Below are 14,787 nucleotides of genomic sequence, written 5' to 3' on the forward strand. Positions count from 1 at the left end.
TGCTGGGAAAGATTGAAGTCGGGAGAAAGGGACAACAGAGGATGAGATGGTTGGATGGCATCACCGACTCAATGGGCATGAGTTTGAGTAAACTCCGGGAGTTGGTGATGGACAGGGAGGCCTGGCGTGCTGCAGTCCATGGGGTCACAAGGAGTCAGACACGATCGAGCAACTGAACTAAACTGAACTGAACTGAGATGTGTGAAGAAGATTCATTCCTGTACCACAAAGTTTCTAGACAATTTCAGCTGACATACATCTAGAGAAAAAAATGACCCCCTTTAGAATAATCTCTTCTATAAGTACCTCTGATCCATTACCACAAGCCCTTTAAAACCAGACCCATTAGAGGTAACACAAGGCAGATCAAGGCAGCTTTCCTTACGGTTGATTGTGTGGGGAAATTTTCAATTTCCTAGTGGGTTACTAGCTTTTTGCTTAAGCTTTTAGCTAATCTCACCTACATTGTTAATAAGGCTGCTTTCCTAACTTCAAATCCTCTGACTTCCGGGGCCAGCCTCAGATATTTCATCTCAGAATCCCTCGATCCCTCCACCAAGCCATGCAGAATCTCCCCAGGCTTTTACTAGTCAGCTCAATGTCATACTCTCCATGAAGTCTGCTGGGACCACACAGCACACACTCACTCGCCTGAATTCCTGAAATAGTCACATAATAAAAACACCTACCATATGTTCATTTGCTATAAATCTCTGCCATTAAAGGCTGAACTCCTTGAAAGAAAGGACCCTGTTAGCCACCAATGTTTCTGTATATCCAGCACTAAGCATGGCTCCTGGTGAAGAGTGAGCTTCAGAGAATGTTATCTGGGGCTCTCGGTGCCCTGATGCTGAGCACACATGAAGAGCTGTGCAATCATGGGGAAGGTGGGGCTGGTATCAAGGTCAACTGCCAAAGTTGAATCAATGCTGAAATCAAATCTAGGAGCTACAGGTGCTCAGAGACAAGTGAGTCTGGCAGACAAGGGCACAGCAGTCCAGGAAAATCCCTAAGTGTTCCCTCATCTCACCACCTCTTAAGTTCTCTAACATTCTTAAAGAACCCACAAAAAGTGCCTTGAAACCACTTGCTGGCTTGTGCTGCCACTGCCAAAGCTCCCATGCCTATTTGATTCACCCCTGTGTATGTACTCATTACATGAGCAAATACTGTCGACATGACCCCTATCACAGTTCATACTAGCTTAACAGATGCATAAAACTGGCCTGTTCTCTTGGTTCCTGCAACTCCATCCCCAAAGCCGGTCAGATTCTCAAGGAAACACTACCACAGCACACTGCACTTCCTACTCCCAAGTGCTATTGACATTTCTCATTTCCCTTCAGTTTGTGAGCAACGCGAGACATTGACTGTCTTGTTCATCTTTGCACCTCAAGAGCCTGGCATGACAGTGTTAAGCCTAATGCTTAGGAAAGTGTCTGGCACACATTTTTTTTTTCCCTAAGGTTACTACCAGTATATTATTTTTAAAACCTTTTTTTATTTTATATTGAAATATATCCAATTAACAGTGTTATGATAGTTTCAGGTGGACAGGAAAAGGACTCAGTTCAGTTCAGTCATTCAGTCGTGTCCAACTTATTGCTACCCCATGGACTGCAGCACGCCAGGCCTCCCTGTCCATCACCAACTCCTGGAGTTTACTCAAACTCATGTCCATTGAGTCAGTGATGCCATCCAACCATTTTATCCTCTGTCATCCCATTCTCTTCCTGCCTTCAATCTTTCCCAGCATCAGGGTCTTTTCAAATGAGTCAGTTCTTCGCATTAGGTGGCCAAAGTATTGGAATTTCAGCTTCAACATCAGTCCTTCCAATAAACACCCAGGACTGATCTACTTTAGGATGGACTGGTTGGATCTCCTTGCTCTCCTTGCTCAAGGGAATCTCAAGGGTCTTCTCCAACACCACAGTTCAAAAGCATCAATTTTGAACTCAGCTTTCTATATAGTCCAACTCTCATATCCGTACACGATTACTGGAAAAACCATAGCTTTGACTAGATGGACCTTTGTTGGCAAGGTGATGTCTCTGCTTTATAATATGCTGTCTAGGTTGGTCATAACTTTCCTCCCAAGGAACATCTTTTAATTTCATGGCTGCAGTCACCATCTGCAGTGATTTTGGAGCCCCCAAAAATAAAGTCTCTCATTGTTTCCAATGCTTCCCCATCTATTTGCGATGAACTGATGGGACTAGATGCCATGATCTAAGTTTTCTGAATGTTGAGTTTTAAGCCAACTATTCCACTCTCCTCTTTCACTTCCATCAAGAGGCTCTTTAGTTCTTTTTTGCTTTCTTCAATAAGTGTGGTGTCATCTGCATATCTGAGATTATTGATATTTCTCCCAACAATCTTGACTCTAGCTTGTGTTTCATCCAGCCCAGAGTTTCTCATGATGTACTCTGAATATAGGTTAAATAAGTGGGGTGACACTATACAGCCTTGACATACTCCTTTTCCTATTTTGAACCAGTCTGTTGTTCCATGTCCAGTTCTAACTGTTGCTTCCTGACCTGCATACAGATTTCTCAGGAGGCAGGTCAGGTGATCTGGTATTCCCATCTCTTTCAGAATTTTCCACAGTTTATTTTGATCCACAGTCAAAAGCTTTGGCATAGTAAATAAAGCAGAAATAGATGTTTTTCTGGAACTCTCTTGCTTTTTCGATGGGCCTTGCCATATATATACATTTATCCATTCTCCCCCAAGCCTGTTGGATGGAAAGATACAATCTAGTACAACTGTTACCTTTGAAATAAAATTTGAATCTCCTACTTCATTTTCATGTCCAGAACTGTTTTCAATAATGCCTTTACCTGGACCCATCCCTCAATGTTCAGGGCTCACCAACTTGTTCCTTTCAGGCCTTCTTGCCCAAACTGGAGATGAATTCATGGGGAGAACATCTCTCCAGAGACATCTAGGGGAATAGCATCAGGGACAGAGCTAGCAAGGGAGTGACCAGAGGAGCCAGAGACCAGAGAACATGGGATTCTGGTGTGCAAGCAGGAGCAGACTGCCTGGAAGACAGGTGAGCATCAACCAGTGTAAGAGGGACAATGGATTGGGAATAGGAGACTCACTGACATCCTTTGAACAACAGTTTTGGTAGAAACTGAAGCCAAGCCCTGTATGCAAAGGAATGAGTTGTGACTTGCCTGTGAAAAAGTAGAGCATGGGATGAGATTTTCAAGAGCTGAGATAAAGATAAGGTGAGAATTATGGTTCCATCCTTAAGAGGAAACAGGATATGTAATGGAGTGACATGGCAACTCTACCCTTAATACTACTGGTGGACATTGACCTGAAATGCTGTCCTATACTGATGTGATTGCTACATGTCATATGGAAGAGATGGGCTTCCCAAAAGGAGACAAGATCCATTGGGAGGATCCAGGAATCACTTTATTAGAAGTAAAAGCAGATTGCTTGAGTGAGGGCCAATCAGCTGAATGGTGCCCAAAGAGATGTTTAGCTGACACAGTAATTTCTAAAATATGAATATCTTTTAGGTAAAAATAAGAACAGTTTGTGGGGGAAGAGGTCTCACTACTATCTATTTTATCAAATTGCACATTTTATATCCCTATGTTATTTACTTGACGATCTTAAAGGCTGAGATGGTTGGATAGCATCACCAATTCAATGGACAAGAACTTGGGCAAACTCTGAGATGATGAGGGATATGGAGGTCTGGTGTGCTACAGTCCATGGGGTCACAAAAAGTCAGATACAACTTAGCAACTGAACAACAGCAACAACTCAGAAGCTCAGACGGCATCTGAGCTTCTGGCACCTACCTTATAGTGTCCAGGAAACTGAAATGGAAGTATTGATTAGGTGCCTGAAGGTATCCAATACCTGCAGGCTTAGGCTAGGGGAGGAAGACAAAACATATGGAAGACATATTCATTCTCAGAGAACTAAGAGGAAATGTTTGATCCTGGGAAGAAGTGGAAGAGTCTTCTCTCTGGTCCTGTTCTGGGGAGCAGAGTTCACAAAGTCACTGGTCTTTTAGCTGCATGCCTTTCAGCCATCCTTAGGGCATGGGAAGCTCTAAAGAAGGGGTTCCCAAGTTTGCCTGAAGGACAGAGATTACTTCCAGTATTACAACATTTGTGTCCATATGAAAAAAGGGAGCATCACTGGGGTTTATACGGTGCTGGGGTTTTACATGCTTTTCAACTACAGACTTTCTTTCCAGAAACTCAAACATGAGCAGCTGGCTACACAAGTACCACTGAAGGGGTTAAATTGGAGGGCACTGACAGTGACCTTCTTTGCCCAATACCTCTGAATCTTTTCATATCCTAATTGGGAACACCCAGTAAACAATCAGTTCTAATGAGATGGATGAAACTGGAGCCCGTTATACAGAGTGAAGTAAGCCAGAAAGATAAAGACCAATACAGTATACTAACGCATATATATGGAATTTAGAAAGATGGTAATGATAACCCTTTATGTAAAACAGAAAAAGAGACACAGATGTACAGAACAGACTTTTGGACTCTGTGGGAGAAGGCCAGGGTGGGATGTTTAGAGAGAACAGCATCGAAACGTGTATTATCAAGGGTGAAACAGATCACCAGCCCAAGTTGGATGCATGAGACAAGTGCTCGAGACTGGTGCACTGGGAAGACCCAGAGGGATTGGGTGGAGAGGGAGGTGGGAGGGGGGATCGGGATGGGGAACACATGTAAATCCATGGCTGATTCATGTCAATGTATGGCAAAAACCACTACAATATTGTAAAGTAATTAGCCTCCAACGAATAAAAATAAATGGAAAAAAAAAATTTAAGGCCCTCTCAGTTATTGATGTTTAGAAGGTTGATGCAGTCATCAGGAGTGATTAGCACTACTAAAGCTTCTAGGAGCCTTTCCATTTTCAGACTCCAGTGAATAGCAGAGCTATGGTCAACCAGGCCACTAAAAATATCTGGTCTGCCACCCAGCAAACTTGAGCCTAGAGTAGCATAAGTCAGGAGTTTCTGGCAAGTCTCAGGGTTAGAAGTTTTTTTGTTGTTGTTATTCAGTCTCTAATTTGTATCCAACTATTTTTGACTCCATGGACTGCAGCACTCCAGGCTTCCCTGTCCTTCACTATCTCCCAGAGTTTGCTCAAACTCATGTCCTTTAAGTCAATGATGCCATCCAACTACCTCATCCTCTATCACCCCATCCTCTTCCTGCCCTCAATCTTTCCCAGCAACAAGATCTTTCCCAATGAGTCAGCTCTTTGCATCAGGTGGCCAAAGTATTGGAAGTTCAGCTTCAGCATCAGTCCTTCCAATGAATATTCAGGACTGATTTCCTTTAGAATTGACTGGTTTGACCTCCTTGAACTCCTCTCAAGAGTCTTCTCCAGCACCATAGTTTGAATGCATCAGTTCTTCAGTGCTAAGCCTGGTGGCTCAGCAGTAAAGAATCCGCCCACAATGAGGGAGCCACAGTAGACATGCATTCAATCCCTGGGTCAGGAAGATCCCCAGGAGAAGGGCACAGCACCATGTGCCCTGGAGAATCCCATGGACAGAGGAACCTGACAGACTACAATCCATAGGATTGCAAAGAGTCAGATATGACTGGTGACTTGGAAGATTTAGAAGGCACAGCAAGCCTTCTTTGTTGTCCAACTCTCACATCAGTACATGACTACTGGAAAAACCATAGCTTTGACTAGACAGACTTTTGTCAGCAGGGTGATGGCTTTACTTTTTAATAAACTATCTAGGTTATTTCGTGGCTGCAGTCACCATCCACAGTGATTTTGGAGCCAAATAAATAAATAAAGTCTGTTACTGTTTCCATTTTTTCTCCATCTATTTGCCATGAAGTGATGGGACTGGATGCCATGATTTTGTTTTTTTTTAATGTTGAGTTTTTAGCCAGCTTTTTCACTCTCTTCTTTCACTGTCACCAAGAGGGTTAGAAGTGGTTGAACTTAAAGTCACAGAAGTTAAGAGCCTGATGCAGAGCAGAAGAAGAGTCCATCTTCTTGGGGCACTGGGTTCTGCTGCAACAATGTTCAGACAGTGCTTTCAAAGGGACTTTCCATTCATGTCACTTTTGCTCTTCAAAGATGCCCAAGTCTTCCACCTACCTCTCTGGTGAGGAACTTATGGGTTTTATGGTTTTGCTGACTAGAGAGTGCTGACATGGTATGGTCCAATAGATGGAACAAATGAGGGGCTAGGCAGCATCTGACATACAACAGGCAAGATACTAGAAAGGGCAATTCTGGTTCTGACTTTTTCTAGAGGCAGAATGTCAACATGCACATAACAGGCATGCACACCAAAACCACCCAAGAAATGAACCCAAACATTAGAGTGTTTAGAAATCAAAATGTACTGGGAAATAGATTCGAGATAATTGACTCTGAGGTCGGTAGAGGAATGTGCAGCCTGTTCTGTGTAGATGAGCTGGCACTCAGAAGGTGGTGTGTGATTCCCACACTTTACTACTCTACAGGACTAAGCATCTTTAAGTTCTGGGTTCATGGGTCATAAAATACAGAATGTGCCAATTGATGTTGAAGGGTCCATCTAAAAGTCAGGAACATGGGGAGGAAACAAATGTCTACTGAACAACTATTTGTGAGACCCAGAGCCAGGCATTTTATCTTCATATCTATTATATTTTATTTAATTACTTTCCTCATTTAGCAGATGAGGAAACTGAGGCTCAAAATACTGAAGATCACCTTGTCTTCACCAGCTATGAAGAGTCAGAGGCAGGAACAGCAGAGGGCTTGGATGCTCTGTGCATCCACATAGGAGTGCCCTTGCTTTGAGGGTGGCATGAGCAGAGAGGCAGACATCCAACTGTTCGCATTCTTCAGAGTAATAGGGACACTAAGGATTGTGTGGGCTTGGAAAGATTTCAGTTGCAAATCAAGTTCTGAGTTAATGGAAAACTTATTAGAGAAATCTTGACTTTCAATAATGAAATTAAAAGTTCATGCAAGTAGTGCAATTGATTGTCCTCAGAATGAATCACAACCTACATTTAATTACAAAAGCAGAGCTCAGGTTGGGAGCCAATTAAGTTACCTGTTTTTCGTCTGCTATATTTTAGGATTTTGCAGCTGCACAGGATTGGTTTTTGACAAATGTACATCAACATGGTGCATTTAAACAGCATCCAGTATCTGTTTTTAGTCAATGATTAAACACCTACTGTATGTGGAAGATGGGATTCCAAAGGAATCTAAGAGAAGCACAAGAAACCCTTGACTCCCTCCTTCCAGAACTCCACCACTTTTCTGCAGAGAAATCACAATGACAGTTATAACTGTTACTACATCCTGGGTACCTGGCACTGATAAATGAATAGTTAGGAATGGAGGTCTCAACCCAGGCTGGCATTTTCAGAGAGGATCCACGGAAGACTTAGGACTTGAGATTAACAGGGTGATTTATTTAAAATCTAAATCCAAGTATGATCCTGCCCCTAGTTCAAATCTCTCCAACAATTCCATTCCTCCTAGGTTTGGGCATGACTTTCTCAGCACTGGGCTCAAAGCTCTCTATGTACTGTGCACTCTATCTGGACCCATATTTCATCTCTGTTCACTATCAGGCATCATGTCCCAGCAATACCAAACTATTTCAATTTCTTGTCCACACAAAGCTTTCCTCATTCTGTCCCTCTCTATGTCCCTCCCCTTTGCTCCTGACTCCAGCCTGGCCGTCCTTCAGCCCTCAGACGGGTATCAGCACATGACCGCTGGCATGCTGCTCTGCCCAGTGCTGCATCCCATACCTCATCCATGCCTCCTCTCACTCCCCAGAAACACCTTCAACAGAAGGATGTGGCTAAGACATGTCTCTTTAACACCCGCTTTGGATCTAGGCTTTCACAGAGTCCTACAAGCCTGCCCGTACACTGAGACTTGGTCTCCCAGGGAAGCTCTGCGTGGTCCTGTGAAGGTTAGTGTGTGGGGGCCACTTCTGAAAGAGGTGCACATGCCTCAGCTCAGCATGGCAGTCAGTAACCAGCCCTGATCATGCAGAGCCCGCACCCAGTGCCTGCGGGTCTGCTGCCTGGGACACTGCCTAGACAACTAGAAAGAAGTTGGCCATAGAGACACCCGGGGTTGGATGCTGTTTCTACCAGTTACTGGCTGACTGACCTGGGCCACACCACTTAGTCAATCTCAGTCTGCCTTTCTATAAAATGGAACCAGGAGAATTAACCACCTTAACTCAAAGACATAAGCTAAGCCCCAGGTCTCAGACTACACTTAGAAAAATGACAGCTCTTATTCTGTCAGGTCAAAGCACCCCAGGTGAACACTGCTGGCTGGCCAGAGTCTGTAACCACAGCTATGACCAGGACCATCACCGATGCTGACCCTGTCAGGCCTCAGTTCAGTTCACTCAGTCGTGTCCATCTCTTTGTGACCCCATGGACTGCATGAACTGCAACACGTCAAGCTTCCCTATCCATCACCAGCTCCTGGAGCTTGCTCAAACTTATGTCCATCGCCAGGCCTGGGTAGTAGCAAGCCCATTTCCCTGGTACCATCTTGAAGCAGAGACAGGAACTGCAGGCCCATTTCCAGAGCTTGCTAGCTCTCTGGTGCAGGACCATGAGGAGGATGCAGGGAGGGCACTTCTGGAGCTGCCACCAGACACATGGTTTTGGACTTTAATTGGGGTGAAACTTGGTCATAGGCTTCTAAGATTACAAAGACCTATGGCCCCAGTGTAGGCTTTGCCACATAAGGGCATGTTTCTAAGTCAGTCCATGGCTGTGGGCTCGGGGAATTCCTGAGAACCCAGTTGCCAGGCAGAGGGTACTGCTAGTGTTCCAGGCTCTGTCTACACTTTGGCTTAAAATCCAGGAGGGACAAGTAGTCTCCACCATGGCTTTCCTCCCATCTGTCCAAACCAGGCACTCTAAGGGTAAATTACATCCTTTCTTTGCTAGTGCATTGTTCCAAGGTCTACAGTGCCCATAGAATGGCTTTGCCAACTCACACGTGATCTGAGCCAACAAGCCATGCCCTCAGGACAGAGAGACTGTCAAGACGGAGATGCAGAGAGATGGCAAGTGGGGAGACAGAGCCCAAAGCTGAATCCCTGGCTCGCTGCGTCTCTTGAAATCTAGGCTCCCAGATCCAACCTCTGATGGCATCTCAACCTGTGTGACCGGAAGCTGATGCATCCAGCTGACCTCGCCAGTGTCACAGACCTAAGATCCTCCAGGACACCCAGTTCAGCTCATGGCTCACCTCGGACATGTAGCCTGAGCCAGCCCTGGGATCCCAGGAGCTGAGCCTGCACACTTGACACACAGATTTGCACCAGGCTTTTCCTTAATTTCAGAAGTGTCAGCTGGTTCGGAGTGACAATGTGTCCAATAAAGATTTTTGTTTCACCGGATGCTGTTTACACACAAGTTCTGGGAAAGTTCTCCTCCTAGTATCAAAGGAAAAGCTAGACTGGAAGGAGCCTACTCTTTTCCACCTGGCTTCCTGTCTAACAAGCCCAAGGCCTGAAAATTTAGGGTCATTTGGTACCCCCTACCCCAGGAAAAAGGAGTACAACAAGGCTGTATATTGTCACCCTATTTATTTAACTTATATACAGAGGGCATCATGTGAAATGCCAGATTACATAAATCATAAACTGAAAAATCAAGATTGCCAGGAGAAATATCAACAACCTCAGAAATGTAGATATCACTCTAATGGCAGAAGTGAAGAGGAACTAAAGAGCCTCTTGATGAAGGTGAGAGAGGAGAGTGAAAAAGCTGGCTTAAAACTCAACATTCAACAAACTAAGATCATGGCATCTGGGCCTATAACTTCATTGCAAATGGAAGGGGAAAAAGTGGAAACAGTGACAGATTTTATTTTCTTGGACTCCAAAATCACTGTGGATGGTGACTGCAGCCAGGAAATTAAAAGATGCTTGCTCCTTGGAAGGAAAGCTATGACAAACCTAGACAGCATATTAAAAAGCAAAGACATCACTTTGCTGACAAACTTCCATATAGTCAAGGCTATGGTTTTCCCAATAGTCATGTATAGATATAAGAGTTGGATCTTAAAGAAGACTGAGTGCCCAAGAATTGATGCTTTTGAATTGTGGTGCTGGAGAAGACTTGAAAATCCCTTGGACAGCAAGGAGATCAAATCAGTCAATCCTAAAGGAAATAAACCCTGAATATGCCAAAGTCTTTGACTCTATGGGTCACAATAAACTGTGGAAATTGTGAAAGAGATTGGAACACCAGACCATCTGACCTGCCTTTTGAGAAATCTGTATGCAGATCAGGAAGCAACAGTTAGAACCGGACATGGAACAACAGACTGGTTTCAAACAGGAAAAGGAGTATGTCAAGACTGCATATTGTCACCCTGCTTATTTAATTTATATGCAGAGTATATCATGAGAAACACTGGGCTGGATGAAGCACAAGCTGGAATCAAGATTGCCAGGAGAAATATCAATAACCTGAGATATGCAGAGGACACCACCCTTATGGCAGAAAGTGAAGAAGAACTAAAGAGCTTCTTGATGAAAGTGAAAGAGGAGAGCGAAAAAGTTGGCTTAAAGCTCAACATTCAGAAAACTAAGATCATGGCATCTGGTCCCATCACTTCATAACAAATAGATGGGGAAACAGTGGAAACAGTGATTGACTTTATTTTGGGGGGCTCCAAAATCATCAGATGGTGACTGCAGTCATGAAATTAATAGACACTTACTCCTTGGAAGGAAAGTTATGACCAACCTAGATAGCATATTCAAAAGCAGAGACATTACTTTGTCAACAAAGGTCCATCTAGTCAAGGCTATTGTTTTTCCAGTGGTCATGTATGGATGTGAGAGTTGGACTATAAAGAAAGCTAAGCACTGAAGAATTGATGCTTTTGAACTGTGGTATTGGGGAAAACTCTTGAGAGTCCCTTGGACTGCAAGGAGATCCAACCAGTCCATCCTAAAGGAGATTAGTCCTGCGTGTTCATTGGAAGTACTGACACTAAAGCTGAAACTCCAATACTTTGGCCACCTGATGTGAAGAGCTGACTCATTGGAAAAGACCCTGATGCTGGGAAAGACTGAGGGCAGGAGGAGAAGGGGACGACAGAGGATGCAATGGTTGGATGGCATCACCGACTCAATGGACATGAGTTTGGGTAAACTTTGGGAGTTGATGATGAACAGGGAAGCCTGATGTGCTGCAGTTCATGGGGTCGCAAAGATTCGGGCACAACTGAGTGACTAAACTGAACTGAATTCATTGGAAGGATTGATGCTGAAGTTGAAGCTCCAATACTTTGACTACCTGATGTAAAGAGCTGACTCATTGGAAAACACCCTGATGCTGGGAAAGATTGAAGGCAGGAGGAGAAGGGGGAGACAGAGGATGAGATCATTGGATGGCATCACCAACTCAATGAACATGAGTTTGAGCAAACTCCAGGAAATAGTGAAGAACAGGGAAGCCTGGCATGCTGTAGTCTATGGAGTCACAAAGAGTAGGAAGACATGACTTAGCAACTGAACACAACCCCAGGGGGCAGCCAGCAGGAAGTGCTGGCCTCTGTGTGGAGGGCCATGGAGCAGGAAGATATGAAAACCGCGTTCCCAGGTGGAGCCACCATCCCAGCCTGGCTCCCCGCCTGAAGGCCTCCCTACAATGAATGCACACCAGACTCCAATACTATACTGTGGGAGCAGAGTGCACTCCCAGTGATGGGGGGACCCTTCTCATCCTCCTTGTCCGCTCTCCATGTGGCTAATGCCGACCCTCCCCCATCCTCTTCTTTCATCTCACATACAGTGATCACAGTTTGGCCATCTCCTAACCACACTTGAGTCTTCCCCCAGCCCCTTGACACTAGGAATGTCTCACATACACTAGCAACATGAATAGTTGGCAGAGCTTGGATCTGGGTCCAGAGGGTCCCAGACTAGGGCCACTGTATTCTTCTCACTCCTTTGCAGGTTTCCACCTTTCCAGCAAGCCAGGTGCCATGTGGGAGAAGAAATGAGCAAGGGACAAAGAGGAGAGCACTAACTGTCCTTGGGTATCCATCCTTCCCCTGATTCTTTCAGGAACAGAACCATCCAATAGCCGCCAGTCACAAACCACAGTCCCACCTGTATTTTCAGCAATGTGTGCCCACATGACCCATGTGGCACCATGGAGTGTAAGCAGGGTGCACGTGTGCAACTTCCAGAGCAGTCCCTTGAAAGGAAGTTGCTTGACCTCTATTCCTCTTCCCCTTCTCTTTAGGGCAGGAATGGAAAGGGGACAGAGCTTAGGTCCTGATGATGAAGATGGGCTGCAAGGGAACAGAAGCAACAGGAGAGCAAGGACCTGGGTGACTTCTCAGAATGGCAACATCCACCCACCTGATCACCTACCAGTGTCCACTTTTACAGAAGAGAAACACAGCCTCTCTTTCTCACTTAAGCCACCAGTGTTTGGCCTCTGTTAAAGCTTCTGACAAGAAGTTTTGAATCTATTTGGAGAAATAGGATTTACAGACAAGGATTCATTCATTGTGCTGAGTTTCCTCCATTTTCCCCTCCCAAGCAGCTCTCCATCATTTTCCCCTGGGATCTGGGCCCTGGGGTCTGGAGGGTGACCTGGACAGCTGCACCAACTGGCTTCCAGTTTGGCTCATGGATGGTGGGGTGGGAGCTGGTGGGGAGAAGGAGTGCAGCAGAAGATCAGAAGGCAGAGGGCCCTCTCTGCCTGCAGGCCACTTTATTTACCAAAGTTTACAGCTCTTAGGGGAGGCTCTCTGCAGGTCCAGCTGCCAGTGAGGAGCAAGCTCCTTGCTCAACACAAAGGTATAACTGATTAGCCATTACTGTATGTGATACATCTCAGAGTATTTTGCATTTCATAATAAAATGGGTAGAAATTACTGCCTTAGCCACATGCAACTATATTCAGTGTTTTACCTGAGAGCCTTTATAGATGCTGACCCCTTAGCTGGATTCATACTTTTCTTTTAAATGTTGAAAGCATAATATTATATGCTATGAACTGATTGTATACTCCCAAAATTCATATGTTGAAGCTTTAACCCTCAGTGTGATTGTATGTGGAGACAGGGCCCTTAGGAGGTAATTAAGACTAAATGAGGTCATAAACTGTAAGGGTCTGGTAGGGTAAGATTAGCGTATTCATGAAAAGAGAAGCCCAGTACTGCATCCCCCGCACCATGTCTCTCTCCAGGGGTGCACAACTCATTGAGCACACAACAAGATAAAAGGTGGCCCCCTGCATGGCAAGAGAAGAAGCCTCAGAATCAAATCTCTTTGTGCAGACTTGATCTTGGATAACGTCTTTCATAAGCACCTTGATCCAGCCTTGAACCATGAGAAATAAATTTCTGCTGTTTAAGCCAAAAAAAAAAAAAAATGCATAGAGATTAAATACTTAATGAAATGTAAAACTAATGGTACAGCTCCAGGCACTGAGATACTTAAATGAGATACTGATAGTGTGGCAGGAGGGGGAAGTGTTGTCACTTGTCACCATAGCCTAATAGCACATAAAAGGGGACTGCAGGAGTCACTGCAGGCAGAGCCCCTGAAGCAGCACTCCCCACCAAAGAGTGGCCGTGTGTTCTGAAGGCAAAAAGGAGTCTGTTGTACAAGCAGATTGGGGACACCTGGTGTGCTCTTCCTCTTGGGAGACTGTTGATGTGTATAATTTTTTAAATGTATTATAGAGTGATCTCTTGACCCCTCTCCCCACCTCTGCCCTCACTCCTGGAGATTTGGCCACAATGGCCTCCTCACTGTCCCCAGGCACAGCTGCACATTCCCACCAGGACTTGCACCAGCTGCCCCTCTGCCTTTCATGATCACCCCAAGACCTCCCTAGGACTCCATCTCTCACTTCTTTCTCATCTCTGATCATGAAGAGAGCTCCTCCCTGTCACATTCCTGCCCCTTATCCTGCCTCCTCCTTCATCATTGCAATAACACCAGTCAGTTCAGTACAGTTCAGTCACTCAGTCGTGTCCGTCTCTTTGTGATCCTGTGAACCCCAGCACACCAGGCCTCCCTGTCCATCACCCACTCCCGGAGTCCACTCTAACCCATGTCCATTGAGTCAGTGATGCCATCCTCTGTCGTCACCTTCTGCTCCTGCCCTCAATCTTTCCCAGCAACAGGCTCTTTTCAAATGAGTCAGCTCTTCGCATCAGGTGGCCAAAGTATTGGAGTTTCATTTTCAACATCAGTCCTTCCGATGAACACTCAGGACAGATCTCTTTAGGATAGACTGGCTGGATCTCCTTGCAGTCCAAGGGACTCTCAAGAGTCTTCTCCAACACCAAAGTTCAAAAGTATCAATTCTTCAGTGCTCAGCTTTCTTCATAGTCCAACTCTCACATCCATGCATGACCACTGGAAAAACAATAGCCTTGACTAGACTGATCTTTGTTGGCAAAGTGATGTCTCTGCTTTTTAATATGCTGTCTAGGTTGGTCATAACTTTCCTTCCAAGCAGTAAACGTCTATTAATTTCATGGCTGCAATCACCATTTGCAGTGATTTTGGAGCCCCCAAAAATAAAGTCAGCCACTGTTTCCACTGTTTCCCCATCTATTTGCCATGAAGTGATGGGACCAGATGCCATGATCTTAGTTTTCTGAATGTTGAGCTTTAAGCCAACATTTTTACTCTCCTTTTTCACTTTCCTCAAGAAGCTCTTTAGTTCTTCTTCACTTTCTGCCATAAGGGTGGTGTCCTCTGCATATCTCAGGTTATTGATA

This window comes from Cervus canadensis, chromosome 15 (genome assembly GCF_019320065.1).
Source record: "Cervus canadensis isolate Bull #8, Minnesota chromosome 15, ASM1932006v1, whole genome shotgun sequence".
Classification (NCBI taxonomy): domain Eukaryota; kingdom Metazoa; phylum Chordata; class Mammalia; order Artiodactyla; family Cervidae; genus Cervus; species Cervus canadensis.